This window comes from Phocoena sinus, chromosome 16 (genome assembly GCF_008692025.1).
Source record: "Phocoena sinus isolate mPhoSin1 chromosome 16, mPhoSin1.pri, whole genome shotgun sequence".
In the NCBI taxonomy this organism is placed as follows: Eukaryota; Metazoa; Chordata; class Mammalia; order Artiodactyla; family Phocoenidae; genus Phocoena; species Phocoena sinus.
In genome coordinates, this window is record NC_045778.1 from 56766834 (window position 1) to 56774427 (window position 7594).

Consider the following 7594-nt stretch of genomic DNA (forward strand, 5'->3'; position numbering starts at 1 on the left):
TACCCCCACCTCCTACATGATATATATCTGTTCAAAATTAGTGTAAAGTGTTTCACATAAAGGCGTCATCCAACTTGAAGCTGTACTAAGTCAGGTCTATATTAGTCAAGCAAAGTAAGGAACTAACGAGGACTATGATTCAGTCCTCTGACAGGGCTGATCTCAGCCACTTCACACACTGTTGTAAACATTGTCCACCTCTCCCTCTCCTCACATTAGCTGAGTTCATCGAAGGCAGAGACTAGTGGATTAATCTTTGTGTCCTATTGCCTAGCGAAGTGCCTGGCACATAGGTGTGTCTGATAAATGTTTGTTGAATGACTAAGTTCACTTGAGTTAAGAGTCATAGTAAAATTATAACAGTGCTTGATTTTAATAAAATTGTAATGTTCTTTTGTTGTTATTGTCCATAATCATCCATTCTTCTTTCTTTGGTAACAGTGTTTTGTTTTTTTTAAAAGACGGGAACCAACTCTCCTACACTGGTTTCCCATACCCACCCTCTGCCTTCTGGGAGTGGGCATACAACCCCAGATTCACCAGTCAGAGTCACCATGATGGTTTTTGGGACAGACATGTCACCCAATTTGTGCTCTTGAGAGTCAGGCCCAAGAATCAATAGTTTGTTGCTAGGCTGGTAGAATACAAGCTTGAAGCTGCTATGAGTCATCTAGTCCTGCAAGGGAGCACCTGTGTGAGAAGGCGGTCGCCACTGAAGACAATGAAATCAAGAAGTGGAGAAAGATTCCAGCCCACATAACTGGGGCACCTGGATCCAGCCGTGTCCGAAAACCCTTCTTATAAATTTTTAGTTATTTGAACCACTAACGGTCCCATCTTTAAACTACTGGTTCAGAAGTGCTAGTCTGAGATGAAATGTTTACTGTTCCCTAGCAAAATGAGAAAAATAATTTCATTGATAACAGTTTTTAATTCTGAGATTATATCTTTCTAATTTGGGGCATTAGAGAGTTTATGAATTCATGGTGATGGTAGATTGCAATTATATTTTTCTATTAGTCCTTAATAGAAAGTTAGTCTAAAATAGAAAGTTAGCAGACCCTTTATCTATCCCTCGGTCTTAGTCTGCTCCAGCTGCTATAACAAATTACCAAGACTGGGTAGCTCAAACAACAAACACTTATTTCTCACAGTTCTGGAGGCTGGGAAGACTGAGATCAGGATGCCAAGCATGGCCAGGTTCTGGTGAAGACCTGCTTCCTGGCTTGGAGATGGCCTTCTTGTAGCCTCACGTGGCAGAGAGAGTGAAAGAGCTAGCTCTCTTCCTCTTCTTATAAGGACACCAGTGCCATCATGCGGGCTTCCCCCTTGTGACCTACTGACTTTCCAAAGTTTCCATCTCCAAATACCATCACGTTAGGGCTTCAATGTATGAATTTGGGGGGGACACAAACATTCGGTCCATAGCACCTTCCATTGAAGAAATTTCTTTTTAAACTGTCTGTGAAATAAGTCTGCTATAAACTACAGTGTATGTAAAATACTATATTTGGATATACAAAAAATAATAGAGTTGTGATCCTTTTATTTCTCAGTTTATTTGTACTTCAACTGAGTCCAGAAAGAATTTAAGGAAATTCACTCGACTCCTTTGATCTAATGCCCGGGATGGACTCTTTATTCCGAAGGCCTCAATCTGAAAGGAAGTCAAAGAGGCCTTTCCTCCCTCCTCCTGTGGGGTAGGCATGGATCCAAGTGATGGTTTTATCTGCCTGCTCCCTGGGGCTGTGCAATAAGAAGCGATGTGTCAGCAGAAGTAGGCACCACCCCTGAAGGCTTCTCCTTAGCTGCCGGTCACCCATGTGGCAATGGCTCCAGGTCTCTTGCTTCTAGGTGAAGCCACATCCCACATGCAGCAGGGCCCTTGATGGGGTGAGGGCAAAGGTGCAGGGAATGTGTGGGAAGTGAAGAGAATGAAGGTAAGAGAGGGTAAGATCCATGAGGGGAAGGGGCGTGGGCAGGAACAGTAAGTGCAGAGGGGAGGAATAAGAGAAAGTGAGAGGGGAAAAAGCCTTTATACATAGTGGAATTTAACTTTTGGGAGGAGGGAGAGAAGTGATGTTTGCTTAGGCATTTGCCTAGGAGGAATGTTTACTCAGGCTTAATAGCCAGAATGAAGTTAGTGTTAAAGTGAAGTAATATGCTAGGCAGAAGGTGGGCATGACAGAGTGTTGGTACAGGGTGTGTGTTGGGAGTCTGTGTATTAGACAAATCATCGCACCACATATGTGAAGATGATGCTCCAGACACATGAACTTTGACTTCTCCCATTCTGATGGCAGATTTGTCCCAAACCAGTGTGTTCCACTTTCTCAATCCTTGTTTTTGAGATGGCTGGTCTTGTTAGGGGTGTTTTCTGTGGCCATGGAAAAAGTGAATCTTATTGGCTCACTTATGACTACACTAAATGTGGTTTGCATGCTGTGCTGTGTCTTGGACCTATGCTGGGTTAGGCTTCTAGGATGTTAGATCATAGATTGGGAAGCTAAACACACAAACACAAACACACACACACACACACACATCCTTAGACCCAGGAGATGCAGCTGCTCGAAGCAGCCAGGCTCTTTCCTGCTGCAGGGTCCTTGGCCTTGCTACTCCTTCTGCCTGTACTTTTCATTCCTATTCTTTGTAAGCCTTTATTTTTCTTATCCTTTGTATCTCAGCCCAAATACCACCTCTTCAGAGAAGTCTTCCTTAACCATCCTATTTCCAATAGATCCCCTGGCATCTCCTCTCTCAGTACCACTTCTCAGCTAGTAATTCTTTTTATGTATTTGTTTAACGAACTTGTTTTATTCTTTGTCTCTCCCTCAAACCCTCAGAATCCAAATAGGTAGGAACCGTGTCTCTCTGGTTTACCACCATCTCCCTGACTCTTAACACAGATAACACAGGGTCTGATTCATAAAAGGACTCAACTATCTGTCAGATGAATGAACTGCTCTGAATCCATATCTTGGGTCTTTCGCAGATAAAAACTTGACACCGCTGTACTGGGATCTTTTTGTTTTAGAATAAAATTTCCAACTGGGAGAAATTACGTTTGGCTACTTAAGAGGGCTCCTGTTCCTGCTTTTCCTTCAAAGTGTCCTGAAGGTGGGTAGAAAAGTTTAGGATGTTACACACTGTTTATTGATTTTCGCTCTTTGGGAAGGGTAGAAGAGCCTCCATTTAAAGAAGAGTTCTGTCTACAGCGTCTCTGGACATGCTTTAAATTTTCTCTTGCTTTAGTATTTGTGCCAGTGGTACATCTCCACAATCTAGTACCAAACAATTTGGTGCAAATAATGGGAACTGCTGTAAGCAAGAAACTACAGTTATCCAGAGGCTGAAGTCCCTGCTGTCAGAGACATGTACTCTTGAACTCTTGACTATACCAGCCATCTTATTTAAAAAGAGTTGTATGGTTTTATTTTTTCCCTGTTCTTTGTTTCACATACATTCTATGTGAGGTAGAAGCATGGCAGCCATACCACTCCGTAGGGTGATCACAATTGGTTATTTATGTTTTATTGGTTTATATCCTAATCTACAAAACAATTTGAGATAGTTTGTATATTAGTTTTCTATTATTGTGCAACAACTTAGCATAAATGTCGAGGCTTCAAATGGCACGAGTGTATTATCCCCCGGGGTTCTACTGGTCAGGGGTCTGGACGTGGTTTAGCTGGCTCCCCTGCTGCCATCTCACAAGGCTGCACCCAAGTGTGGGCTCAAGCTGATTCGAGCTGTTGACACAATCCATCTCCTTGTGGGTCTATAACTGTGGCCCCATTTTCTTGCCAGCTGTTGCCTGGCACCACTCACATCTCCTAGGGGCTGCTTCTCTTCACAGGCAGTTCACAACCTATCTGTCTGCTTTCTTCCTCCCAGGCCTGGGAGAGAAACTGTCTGCTTATAAAAGGCTGGTCAGTTTAGGTTAGGTCCACCCAAGATAATCTCTGGTTTGATTAACTCAGAACCAGCTGGCTTGGAACCTTGATCACATCTGCAAAATCCTCTTGCCATATAGTGGAACATAAGTAGGGGAGTGATATCTTATCACAGTCACATCCACCTGCAAGGGGAGGGATTATACAAGGGCAGCAGTCATGGGGACTCATTTTAGAATTCGGCCTACCATAGTTTATAATAATAATTTTAAAACTGCATGCTCAGGGGCTTCCCTGGTGGCGCAGTGGTCCGCCTGCCGATGCAGGGGACACGGGTTCGTGCCCCGGTCTGGGAAGATCCCAAATGCCGCAGAGCGGCTGGGCCCGTGAGCCATGGCCGCTGAGCCTGCACGTCTGGAGCCTGTGCTCCGCAATGGGAGAGGCCACAACAGTGAGAGGCCCGTGTACCGTAAAAAAAAAAAAAAAAAAAACATGCTCAAAACTATACTAGATAAAAGAAGAGAGGAGAGGATGAGGAAAAAATCTGAAAATAATCCTGGAATTATTCACTCAACAAATATGTTTGCTGTGTTTATATATACCAGGCACTGTTCTGAGTGCTGGGCAGAGTAAAATGAAAAGGTAAGGTAGTCACAGCTTACCAGAGCAGAAACTTCTTCAGGCACCAGTACCAGGTCCAACAGTCATTAGGTATCATCCTGTCTGAAAATTGGGAATTCTCCTATCTAGTCACATGAGGAAAATCACTGTGTCAAAAAAAATCTTCAATCTGGAAGGAAAAGTGCTAGGAAGAATATGGAACACACGAAGACCTTCCAGCACATGAGATTTAAAAAAAAACAACAGAGAGAGAGAAACAGAATAGGCTGGGTTCAGCTCCTCGGGACCTGCCTCACTTCCAAACTCCCCTTTGCACCCCTAAGTCCATGATGTCCCTGTCAGCCTCACTGGTTTACAATTGACTAGTTTGAATGATAATCCTCTGAGGGTCCAGGGCAGGAGCTGCCTTCCCCTCCCTACTGATTTATGAGAGTCTCACCTTTAATTCCAAGTGAAGGTAGATATTATTTCCATTTCTTTTTTCCATATGAGTAACCATGATTCAGAGAAGGTAAGTTACCTGTTCAAGGTCATGCAGCAAATAAGGAGCGGAGCTAGGATTAAAACTCAGGTCTGTCAGAGTCCAAAATCCATGCCCTTAACTACAGTATTCTACCCCTTTGGGAAACATTATCTATCTAGGCTGGCATTTTGTACGGAAGACCTCCTCTCTAAAATAAGATCCTAGACATAAAATAGAAAGGCTCCTGGCCAGGAGAATGCTGGACTCAAAGTTGGAGGACGTTCCTTCGTGTTCTCTGAATCCTGCCCTCTCTCTCCGCCCTCAGCTCTGATTTCACATCCTTTCTCCATATTGAGAAATTTTTATACGGTCACGGCCAGATCCTGTATTTTCCATATAATATTCTGTCCGTATTATCACCTCCTGCTTGGGTGAATTTTACTCAGGATAGTCTTTAAGGTTTGGTTGAAAACCTGCATCTCCTTTAGTGCTTAAAATCCTCAGGATGGCAGGCTGGGAGGGTCTGAATGAGATGGCTGCAAATCTTGAAGAGGGCAGTGAAGCCATCGGGGGCTGACAGGAAGCCCTCTGGGTAACTCATGAGTTGCCTGGTGGTCCCCACCCCTGTTGCTCAGCCCCAGTTTGGGCTACCTTCTCTCACCCGGCTCTCAGCAGCCTTCTCACTGAGTCAGCCTTGCCGCCGCTCCAGCCAGCTCTTGAGGCCACAGCCAGGGTGATGGCTCTACATCTGATTCTGTGGCTCCCCTCAGTGGAACCCTCCGACGGCTCCTTGTTCTCCTCAGGATAAAGTCCAAGCTCTGTAATATGGTTCAAAGGTCCTGCATGGTCTCGCCCCTCCCCACCCCACTGGCCTCTCTGGGCACCTCACTCACTCCCCCTGTGCTGAATTTCTTGCAGCTCCCTAAAGGCCGCCCTCCCCAGAGCCTCCAGCCCTCGGTACTTGCAGTCCCCTCAACCTAACTCTTGCTCCCCCATTTCTCTCCCCCTGGCCAATGCCTATTTATCTGACCTTATTACATCTCACCGTAGACTTCACGAACTCTGATATGCCTTTCCTGATCTTCCCAAGACTATGGTAGGGCCCTTCGCACAGTCTCCCCATCCCCCTGCCCCAGAGTTCACTGCATCACAGCGATTATCACAAGGCAATGTAATGACCTATTTGTCTTCCCAACTAGGTCACGGCAGCCCTGAGATAATGAGCTGTATCTTATTTCTCTTTGTATTCTCTGCATTTATTGAGAGCAAGGACTCAATGAATGTCCCCTGCATGAATGAATGAGTAAATGAATAAATAAAAGCATACGGTTGGGCCAGAGAAAGCACTGTGACCATACTTTGCAAACATCAGCTCTGCTAAATGGCTATGTACGAGGGAAGGTGAAATCAAAGTAAGTGATATTCAGACAATCTGGAAAAATCGACTGCATATGGCAACCTCAGGCACAAAGTCTCACTGAATTGAAAAGAGCCCTCTCAAGTAGCTCCTTCTTTCTAACAATAAGAAGGGAACCAAGGGATATGGGATTAAAATTGGGAAGAAAGAAAACATCACCTGAGGAGAGAATTTCCTTTTTAAATGGGAAAAGGCATATTTTTCTTCTGTTTCCCTTTTAACCGCAGATTGAGAGATTGCTCAAGTGACAAAAGTAAATCATGTGTTACTCCTGATCTTGAATGGCCTCCTACAGAGGGTGGACTGTCACAGCTAGAGCACCTCTTGTTTTCTGGTGGGTGTGGGAATACTTGCTGAGAGCAGCTACTTTGCTCAATGTTAAGAAAGGTCTGGGTGAGTTAGAGGCTGGGGCGCCAGTGGGGGAGGCTGACAAGGTGGGGGGAGGTAGAGCAAGTCAGGGGAAATGGAGCCTCTGCCCTGTCTCACTGAGGCTCCCTGAAATGGGTGATGATGGGTAAAGAACCCCCAGCAAGCCCTGGGGACAGGGTACTTGGGAACCCCAGCATGCCCAGTGGAGGTTTATGAACTTGACTGATGTGTGATGAAAGACTACCCATGCCTTCAAAATCTTCAGTGACATCTACTTTGCTTAATAACACTTTTAGTACAGATGGGTTCGTTCTGGAGAACTCAGTGGGGTGGAGAGTGCTGTGTATCCCTGGCAACAGGGTCAGGACACAGTCATTCCACAGGGGCATCTGCATTACACTTATACGCCCAGAAAATGTTTGAAAGATGCGTATTATTTAAAATGCCCATGTATGAAGCAGTGGGACTAGGTGTTTGTGTCTGAAATCCTTTTCTTAATAAGAAACTACTGGCTCTTGTTGAAACAGTCCTCTGGGATTTCAGAATTGGTCACCTGGTCTTGCTATGTAATGATGGATCATTTCAGCCTTTCAGCCTTTCATCCAGAAACCTTCATTGGGTACTTACTGTGTTGCAGGCTCTCTGCTAGACTCTAGAGATAGTGACTAACCAGCCAGAACCAGTCTCTGGACACAGCGTAGACTGGCATAGAGCCTGCTGGACCTAAACCATACCCTCAGAATCAGAAAATCTTACTGAACACCACTGCATGTATGTACTGCTGCATCAGAGGGTTTACCCCCTGGAACAGATGGAGACCATTCTGAG